Source organism: Oreochromis niloticus, unplaced genomic scaffold (genome assembly GCF_001858045.2).
Source record: "Oreochromis niloticus isolate F11D_XX unplaced genomic scaffold, O_niloticus_UMD_NMBU tig00007982_pilon, whole genome shotgun sequence".
In the NCBI taxonomy this organism is placed as follows: Eukaryota; Metazoa; Chordata; class Actinopteri; order Cichliformes; family Cichlidae; genus Oreochromis; species Oreochromis niloticus.
The window spans coordinates 10,778-21,554 of record NW_020328886.1 but is presented as its reverse complement, the minus strand read 5'-3'; positions in this window follow the sequence as shown (position 1 = coordinate 21,554).

Sequence of the window (10,777 nt, the reverse complement as noted above, 5' to 3'; positions counted from 1 at the left end):
TAACTAGTTACTTTGAAAGTAACGAGTAACTTGAAGTAACTGAGTTACTTTTGATGGAAGTAACTAGTAATGTAACTAAGTTACTAATTTAAAGTAACTTACCCAACACTGCTGATGATAGCAAGCTACATTGTAGCCACAGCTACCCCTGGGGTGCACTGAAAGAGGCGAAGCTGCCGGACACTGGCCACCACCAGTAGGCAACGGGTGAAGTGTCTTGCCCAAGGACACAACAACTGTCCGAGCCGCGGCTCGAAACGGCAACCTTTCCGTTACAAGGTGAACTCCCAAGTCTTGAGCCACGATTGCCTTAACCTAAAAAAGCAAGTTGTTGGACTGTGAGAGGGAGCCGGAGCACCCTCAGACAACACAACATGCAAACAGCAGCCAGCAGATTCACATGCAGGACCTTCTTGCTGTGAGGCAACAGTACCAACCACTGCACCACCGTGCTGACCTTAGAGTGCAGTTGTATGGTGGAAAATGTTACTGTGGATGCTTTAGATTATATTACATACAGAAAAAAGTACTGGTTTATTATTTTAGTGGGCAAAAGAGTTAAGATTGGATCTAAAGGATGTAAATGGACAAGCACAGTGCATTTCTACTCAGTCTGAACACTCGACACAGCCTCATTCACCCAACTGCACACACATGATTAGGGGAAACTCAACATTCAGTATCTTCATTTTTTCATCAAAAGACTTTCTCTGTATCTCTGCTCTGTTTGTTTTTGACTTGAAACACTAAATAAAAGTTTTACTGCACATCTGTCTCTATTGTTTAATCAGCAGCTGTAATACTAAACTGTCCAAAATTTAAAATTCTGCATTTAGAAGATTTAGAGATATTTATTTCACCACTTTTAGTTAATGATACTTTATAAACCTATTCTGCTGTTTAACAAAGACAGTATCATCATGTTTAAAGCACTTTTCAATCTGACAGCAGCACTCAGTTCTCCTGCACATGTGTGATCTTGGAGTGAACTGAAGGTTCAGATGCATCTCTCAGGTCCTGTGTGGAGACTTTGCTGGACTTTGTCTGTCTGTTAAAGATGTGATTTACAGATGCTATTCAGCTGGTGTAGATAGTGGGGGTTTAGATCTGAAACATCTTCTTTTGTCCTCCATTCATCCAGTTTCATGAGATAAAGTTTTGGTACAAGGACTGGACTGAAAAAAGACTGAAAAGAGAAACTTTGAAAGAGTTTTAGAAGCCTGGAGGAAAAGCAGTGCTTGTTTAATCAAATGTAATAATACACATTGTTTAAATGTCCCAAAGTAAAGAGATCTCTCTGTGAACCTTTAATTCGTCACCCTCTTGTGGCAGCAGCTGGCTACTGTTACTTGCACATGTGCATTGTGTTTTTTATTACGTTATAATTTAATACAAAACCCTTTAATTAAATTAGTGAGTTGAAGTAATTGTTGAGTATTGCAGCATCGACAGCGATCAACTCGAAGGAAAATGACGACGGAGGCAAAAATGTCCTTAATATTTTGGGAACTTTATTCCACATGAACACGAGGCAAAACTTTCCTCATGGGTGCCATTTTGTTGTGGGTATACTTCTTCTTAGGGGCGTGATGACGCAGCATACGTGCCCTTACAATAAACAGTGCCTCCTTGTGGGGACAACTAAAATACTGTCTCTGTTAAACATATTCATTGTGTGTACTCATGTTGTACAATATCTTAACAGCCCCTCTTGTACTCAGGTTGCTGGAATCTAACGAAAAGTTGTACAATAAACAATAAACAGTTGTACACTCTACCACACTTCCTTTTTCTTCTCTTTTTCTTTTTAAGCACCAAACATAACGTCAGCAAACTTAGCAAGTTTTAGCTTAGAAACAGGTTTGGTCATAACATCTGCAACCATTTCTTCAGTAGTGCAATATAACAGACACATTTTCTCTTCATTTACAATGGACCTTACAAAATGATATTTAATGTCCACATGTTTGCACCTCTGTCGGCTCACAGGGTTTTTAGCCAGGGAAATTGTTCCCTGGTTGTCCTCGTACACTATTGTTTGAGTGTAATTGTAGTCATCTATACCTTTCTAAAGCTGTTCTAAATATATACACTCTTGCATTGTGGAAGCCAGAGCCATATACTCTGCTTCACAGGTAGAGAGCGCCACAGTGGGCTGTTTCTTGGTCTTCCATGAAACTAAAGAACTGTTGTTACATAGATGTACACAGTAACCAGTAGTGCTGCGCCTGTCGGCGGTGTCACCTGCCCAGTCAGCATCACTGTAGGCTACTAGACCCAAATTTTCATCTGTGTTTCTCCTAAAACACAACTTCTTATCTTTGGACCCTTTTAGATATCTCAACACGTTTCACAGTTCCCCACTGTTCTTCTGTAGGCTCATGAAAATGTTGTGATAACTTGCTTACCACAAAACTCAGGTCAGGACGGGTACCTGATGCGAGGTATATAAGACTGCCCACAGCCTCTCTATACATCCTCACATCTCTCATCGTAGTAGCACCTTCTGTGTAACACAACTTCTGATCACAGGGAGTTTCTCTGGGTTTACAGTTCTGCATGTTAAACCTCATCAGTATCTTGTTGACATAATGTTTCTTGTGACATTGTTACACATCCATCAGAGTGAAATCAATACCCAGATAATGCTTAAGTCTGCCCATGTCTTTCATCTTAAATCTGACTGAAAGCATTTCTTTCACATCCTTCATTACCTTTTCATTGCCAGCTGCAATTATCAGGTCGTCCACCCAGATGATCATAATCACCTTGCCATGTTTTGTCTCTTTGGTATAAACACAGTGGTCTGCTGGGCTTTGCCTGAAACTGTTCTCAGTTAGGTACTTGTGCAAGATCCTATTCCAGTTACGACCAGATTGTTTTGTAATCTACACACTAATCCTTCTCCCTCTTCAAAACCTTCTGGCTGATCAATGTAGATTTCATAATCAATGGGAGCGTGTAAATACACTGTCTTCACATCCATTTGATGGAGTAACAGGTTCTCCTGCGCTGCTTTCTGTAACAAAACTCTTATGCTGGTTAAGTTGGCTGTTGGTGAGAATGTTTCTCCATAATCTATCCCCAGCTGTTGGCTGTAACCCTTGGCTACGAACTTTGCTTTGTATTTGTCGTTTCCCTCAACGTCACTCTTAACAGAATAAACCCACTTCCCCCCCACTGTTTTCTTTCCCTTTGGCAAAGTGGTTAGGGTGAAAGTGTCATTTTCCCGTAACGAGTGAATTTCTTCATCCATGGCTTTGATCCAGTTCTTTGAGTTAGCTGATTCTATGGCTTCCTCAAATGTGTTTGGGACACCACACACTGCCCTGTAGCAGTAGTCTATGGTAGTGTGGATCTCATCGCTGCCACTGCTGGTAGCTACAAAGTCATTTAAATGTCCCGGTTTTCTTCTCTCCCTAATAGGATACCTTTTGTTGTCAGATCCATCACTTGCCACAGTTGAGCCTTTTCGTTCATGCTCATCAGGTGTACCACTTTGTGGACTTTTGTCCCTCACAATAGGTTCTGGAACCTCCTCATTGTCCTTGTCACCTTTCTCTGAAGGTCTGTTAGCCATAGGCTGTCTTACTCTGCTACAGTCATCATTTAGTTCTCCCTCATCTGTCTGTGTTTGTCTTTCTACATTTACTTTGCTCACAAACTTAACAAGTCTATGTTTCTGAACTTTCTCAGTTTCGGGGTGGTAAACTAAGTAGGCGGGACTGTTATCATAACCTACAAATAAACCTTGGTCACATTTTGAATCAAGTTTCCCCTTGTCCTGTTTGTATGCATAGCACACAGACCCAAATTTCTGCATCTTTGACAAGTCTGGCTTTTTACCTGTCAGCATTTGGTAGGGTGTTTTCCCTGTTCGCTTATTAAAGCATCTGTTCCGTGTTACAGCAGCAGTTTGAATGGCATAGTTCCATAGGCACTTCGGTAGCTGACTCTCAATTAGCATGCACTTACCCATCTCGAAAAGAGTACGCCACCCCCTCTCGGCTGTACCGTTTTGATGGGGTGAGTACGGGGCTGATGTCTCATGCTTAATGCCATTTTTTCTTAACAGGGTTTGGAAATCTCTGCATGTGAACTCTGTGCCATTGTCTGATCTAATGCATTTTACATTGCCATATGGTGCAACATCCGCTAGAAATTTCTCTGTTGCCTGCACTGTATCAGTTTTTGTCTTAAGGAAATATACAAACACTGAGTTTGAATAATCATCAGTGAATGACTGTACGTATTTGTACCCATCAATAGATTCAGTGGCTATCGGACCTGCTAAATCTGTGTGGACCATTTGTAAAGGAGCCTTTGCTCTTGTATCAGGATCTCTGTTTCGGGTTTGTGCAAACTTCCCCTGGATACACACTTCACATTCCTGGTCAGGTCTATCAGTTCTCCCCTTAATCTGCATACCGTTAACCACACCTTGCAATCTTACTACATCTTCATAGTTGCAATGACCTAATATCTCATGCCATGCCTGTATGTCATGACAGGTGTTACACTTATCATTACCCTCAACTTCAGTCTGCAAATAGTACAACTTGCCATACACATGAATGTTAAAGTTAGTACCGTCTTTGTGGGTCAACATGTCCTGCCCTTGTTTAAAGGTGACTGTTGCTCCTAATGCAGTGGCTGACTTTACGGAGAATATGTTCTGGGGGTATGATGGAATAAACAGCGCATCTTTCAGCGTTGCTTTGCATCGCTGGCCTGTATTGTCAATCAGGAACACCTCTGCGTCCCCCCTCTGTTGGGCGATGCCTCTGCACTGGGTACCGTCTGCCAGTTCCACGCTGTGTGACTCCAGTCTGAACGCGTCGTCGAAGCTCTTGAACTTGGCGATGTCGTTAATGATGTGAGGTAGCCCCAGTGTCGACCAACAGGACTTTCTCCTCAATGCTGTATGCTGACTGCTGGACTTTGATGTCTGCGCCCTTAATCCTGAAGGTATAATCCGGCGTTTCTGCTTTGGATCCGTTGCTGCTCTCATCTGCGACCTTCCGCGCGCCATCTTGTTTGTCTTTATGTCTACATGTGGTATCACTGTGTGTGTTGCTTTTGCAATGACTGCACCACGTCCTCCGTCTGCACACTTTTGCTCGGTGGCCTTTTAGTCCACACTTGAAACACACAATGTCCACATCGCTCTCGTATCTGCATTGTGCCCTGGATCTCGTGTGCACACGCCCGGTTCTTACTCCTGTTTTCATTACGTTGTCGCTACACTCAGATGCGCTTGACTTTTCAGTGTCTTCGAAACTCCGTAGCTTTGTTTTGAACTCAGCAAATGTCATATCGTCTTTATCGTGGGTAACGTGTATTGCAAATGGTTTAAAACTTCCAGGTAGTCCTTTTAAAACCACAGCAATCAATAATCCATCACCTAAAGTCTCACCCGCATTGCGCAGTGCTGTAATGGCGGCCTCTGCTCTGATGACATAGTCTGTGACAGTCTCTTCCCTCTTTTTCTGAAGCGATGTCAGCGTGGTGTACAGGTTGATGATTCGGGGCTTTCCCTTTCCATCGTAGTAGTCCCTCAATATTTCTAATGCTCTTCTCCCATTATCAGGGGCATCTCTCATAATCAGTGAGAGGCTTTTATCGTCCAAAAATTGGATTAACTCGGCGTAAGCATCAGCGTTCTTCTTACCGTCTGCCGCTACTTCAACCTTACTGTTCGGTTCCTTCGGAACAGTGTCTCTTAATCCCAACAAGTGCAAATATCCTAGCACCTTAGTTTCCCAAAGTTCATATTTGGTCTCATCTCCGTCAAACATGAGTCGAGGCAGCCTGCTTGCTCCTCGTTGATCCATGTTGCTATTTAGCCGTTAGCCCGCTATCCGTTGCGGCTCCAGATCTTCATAAGAAAAAACTCCTCTTCGAGTCGGCCCTGGGCCCATAACCTGTTGAGTATTGCAGCATCGACAGCGATCAACTCGAAGGAAAATGACGACGGAGGCAAAAATGTCCTTAATATTTTGGGAACTTTATTCCACATGAACACGAGGCAAAACTTTCCTCATGGGTGCCATTTTGTTGTGGGTATACTTCTTCTTAGGGGCGTGATGACGCAGCATACGTGCCCTTACAATAAACAGTGCCTCCTTGTGGTGACAACTAAAATACTGTCTCTGTTAAACATATTGTACAACATGAGTACACACAATGAATATCTTAACAGTAATATATGAAATATTAGTGTTAGGTAAGTCCCAGAGTTCAGTTTATTGGACATTAGCTACATTTAATAAGAAGATATGAGACCCAAATATATGCTTATGTCAACACATGTTCATTTTGATGAAGTTTACTGAACAAATTTGAATCATCACAACAACCAAAATGTTAGCAACACATCATAAAGTTTATTAGTATAACTATGGTAACCATGTTTATGTTTGTAACCTGATAACTCAAATACATTCTGTTGGTGTCACATTCTGAGGACTGTAAGTTCACACACTTTCAGACATTTGCAGAGAGAAGAAGTGTTTTGTAAAAACTTTACAAGTCAGAGGGATTATTTGCTCAAACAGCAACTAGTGCAAACATATTTTGCTGGACTCTAAGAAGGAGAAAGGTACAGCCTGATATGTGAAGTTTTTTAATGTTTTTTTTTTTTTTAAAAATGGTGTTTTTGTGCAACACAGTTCTTATTTAATCACATGCTGTTTGATTTATTTGATTCAGAAAACAAAAGAGGATACTGTGGGTGTTGAAGAGGAGAAGGCTCCGCTGAAAAAGAAGGATAATGATTTGTAACTGTTTTCTTATGGGGGGGGGGACTGTTGTGATAATTTGTCCAAGTAAAAAATCCCAGAAATGTCATGTGACAACCTCTTTGGCTTCCACGCCCATTTAGAATCTTACCACCACTTTGATCCTTTGATCCTAAAAACCCATAAATAGGAGTGAGAAGCAACAACTTTTAGTTCGTTGTTCGCAGCATTTATGTTCGCAGCATTGAAACGTTTGAGAGAGAAGCCTTTCAAAACAATTGGATCCTTTTCAGAGTGACTTTTTACACTTTCCATCATGTCTCTGAAAAAACACACAAGAAAAGAAAAAGTAAAGCCCAGCTCTCCTCTTCTGGCTCAAGAAGACAATATTCAAGTACAGAAGATGTGCTTGGAAGAGGAGATTATCTTCCTCAGAGAAGAAAATGAGAGAAAGAGCGCTGAAGTCAATAAATTGTTCAGCCAGCTTCTTGAAAAGGAAGATATTCAAAAGGAGAAAGAAATGGAACTCCTAGACGTGCGTGGAAGGAACTTTGAGCTCAAAGCAAAGCTTGATAAAGCAATAGAAAAACTCAAAGAAATCCTCCAGCAGAAGAAAAATGAGAAAGACAAGGACAAAAAGGATCGGGAGCTGCAATTAAAGCTTGATGAAGCTCTGCAAAAAATACAGAAATCCTCCAAGAGAAGAAACGGCAGGACATAGAACTCCAAAACTTGGGGATCAAATACAAAGCATTGCTTCAAGAGAAAAAGCAACAACCGATCAAACAGAAAGAAAGCAAGCTTGAAGACTCGGAGGAAAACTACAGAGAGCTGAAAACAAAGCTTGATAAAGCACTGCAAAGAAATAACCAGATTCTTCAAGAAAAAGAACAACTGGAAAGAAACCAGAGAGACATGCGGTGCCAACTCCAAAGCATGGAGGAAAAATGCCAAGTCCTGGAAGTAAAACTTGATAAAACTGCAGTGCACAAGCAGAAATATCAAGAGCTGCTTCAAGAGAAAGAACAACAGGACATAAAGCAGAAAGAAGACAAACGTTTACTCCAGGGCTTTGAGAGGGAAAACCAAAAGCTGCAAGAACTTTACAAGAAAATGAACTACAAAGCAACTGAAATGGAAGGAGAGAAGGAGAAACTGCGAAAACAATGCTCAGCGATGCAGAGTCAGCTCAATGACATGCTGACAAAAAACACTGAACTCAAGGAACTTTCAAACACCTTGAAGTGCAAAAACACTGAGGTGCAGGTGCTAAAGCAGCAACTCCAGAAAACAAATGAAGACCTGCAGTGCAAACTTGAAGAAATGGAGAGGAAAGGTCAACAGTTAGAAGACGCTCACAACAAATTACAAGAGCGTTATACAGAGATGCAGGAGGCAAAGGTAATGCAGGAGGCAACTTCTAATGAGTTGAAAGAAAGGCTCAAAGACAAACAAGCTGAATTAGAAGAAGTGGAGAAAACATGCAGGAGACTTGAGAAGGAGAATACAGAAACAATCGATCAGCTGAGAAACCTGATCCTAGAGAAAAAGGTTCTCGTGGAAAAGCTCCTGGAAAAGAAGAAGAAACGCTTCCGCTTCTTCTGGAGGAAGGACACTCATGCTTTGTCTGGTTTTTCCACTGCTGATGTCACCTCGTCTTCCTCCACCTCTGTTCCATCGTAATTTTGACCTCCCCTCTCCTGCCCTCTCCCTCTCTCCTGACACCTTGACACCTCTCCCCCCCCTAGCTCCCTTGAACTCCTAACACCTGTCCCATCTCCCTACCCCCTCTCTCTCTTTTCACCCTCACCCCCAACCAGTCCCGACAGTTGACTGCCCCCTCTAGAGCCTGGTTCTGTCATAGGTTTCTTCCTTTAAAGGGAGTTTTTCCTATCCACCGTCGCCTAGTGCTTGCTCAGAGGGCATTGTTGGGGTTTTCTCTCCTCTATCTCTTTCCTCCTTTCTACCCTCCCCCCTCTCTCTCTTTTCACCCTCACCCCCCAACCAGTCCCGACAGTTGACTGCCCCCTCTAGAGCCTGGTTCTGTCATAGGTTTCTTCCTTTAAAGGGAGTTTTTCCTATCCACCGTCGCCTAGTGCTTGCTCAGGGGGCATTGTTGGGGTTTTCTCTCCTCTATCTCTTTCCTCCTTTCTATCCCTTTCCTTGACCCCCCCCCCCCCCCCTCCCTTTCTATTTTCCCAATAATTTAATAATAAACACAATTGGCTGCATTTTAAATATGTCTGATCAATGTCTTCATTCAAGAATGAATTGTCTTTGTTATGGAGTCATATGTATTTTGTGTCCAGATTATTAGTGTTTTAATCACATTTAGTGTTACATTTTAGATCACCACAATAGGATATCCACAATTTAGGATTCAGGCATTTGTTTTAGTTTGATATTGTAATCATTCTATGATTCAGTCATTTACAGAACCAGCAGTTAGCAGCAATAACTTCAATTCAATGACATTTGCAAGCATTCCTTTATACACAGCATTTCAGTCAGGTTGAGGTCTGGCCCTTCCAAACAAGCCATACTTGTTTGGTCTTTTCTAATTAAACTGTCATGAACGTTAACATTTAACATGCTGTCTGAGGCCTGTAGAGGCTCATTTCCTCATTCGCTAATGCACAAGTTTAATTCAAGTCAAGCAGAGTTTTATTGTCAACCCAACAACATGCACTCAAGTATACAGTGCGATACGCAGTCCCGGAGTCTTTGCTCTGTCTACGCCATTTGCACATTACTCCTTTTCTCCTCTCTTGTTCTCGAGTCTTCTCCCGGAAGTGAAAAAAACTCAAGGTCATAAACTCACGTAACATAGCGTAAGAAAATAATTTTTAAACCTCTTCTCTTTTTAAAGAAATTCACATTCCATGAAATTATGTTTTAAACTAACTGATTTTAAACACAACTATTTATGCATTTTAATACATTTATTTATATCAAATATTTATGCAAGTTTTAGCTTCACCATGAACTGTAATTTTATCTTTAACTTATTCCCATGAAAAAACAAACAAATACCACTGGTATTTATCAGAGTATTACAAACACACAATAGCCTGAATCCATTTTCTCACTTGAACTCATTCGCAAGAGAGAGAAGCTTTATTGACGATCACCAGCATATACATGCGCATCACATGTCAATCACAATGCATCTTATCCGCTATTTCCACCTCGCGTTATATACTCTCTGCAATAACGCACACGTTTTCTGCGTGTGTGCTATAATAAATAAAGATGTCCTTCTTACAGTTGAGAGCATATTTTGATCTGTGTCATCACTTTATGAAAACTCTGAAACTTAACAGACAAATTCTCGTGGGTAACTTTTCTTTTAAACCGGGCACACGGATAATGCTTGGACGTCCAACTCCATGCGTCTTTGCGTTCAGCCGTCACACAGGGGGCAGGTCAACAGTGATCCTTCGAACTTGGCCATCTCTCTGTAACGTGAGAGTGATCCCAGGCAGCTGAATGGTCAGAGTCAGAGGTGGAAGCCTGGTCGTGACCGAATACAGAATTTGCCCGCAGGTGCAGAAAACTCTGCGGCTCAGCCAGTAGAGGAAATTCTTCATGTCAATGAGAGCGCGCACCGCGCTGTCACTGAATCCATTCAGCCACGCGTTTGGGTAAGACATCGTGGTTTCACACCAGTGAGGCTGTGCTGCCAGCAATTTGTCCGAGGGTGTAATACTTGCAGGAGCTGAGTGGATTTGTTTTCAAGCCGGCTCTGAGACTGCTACCTCACAGCACTTCTGTCTAGTAAATAATGAAGGATGTTAATATGCTCTTTAGTTGAAGTACAGTACTGGGTTGCTGTGAGCTTTAAGACTTTCTCCTCGCAGGTCTTCTATCTCGTGGAGTTTGTCCGAGGGTGTAATACTTGCAGGAGCTGAGTGGATTTGTTTTCAAGCCGGCTCCGAGACTTCTTCCTCACAGCACTTCTGTCTAGTAAATACTGAAGGATGTTAATATGCTCTTTAGTTGAAGTACAGTACTGGGTTGCTGTGAGCTTTAAGACT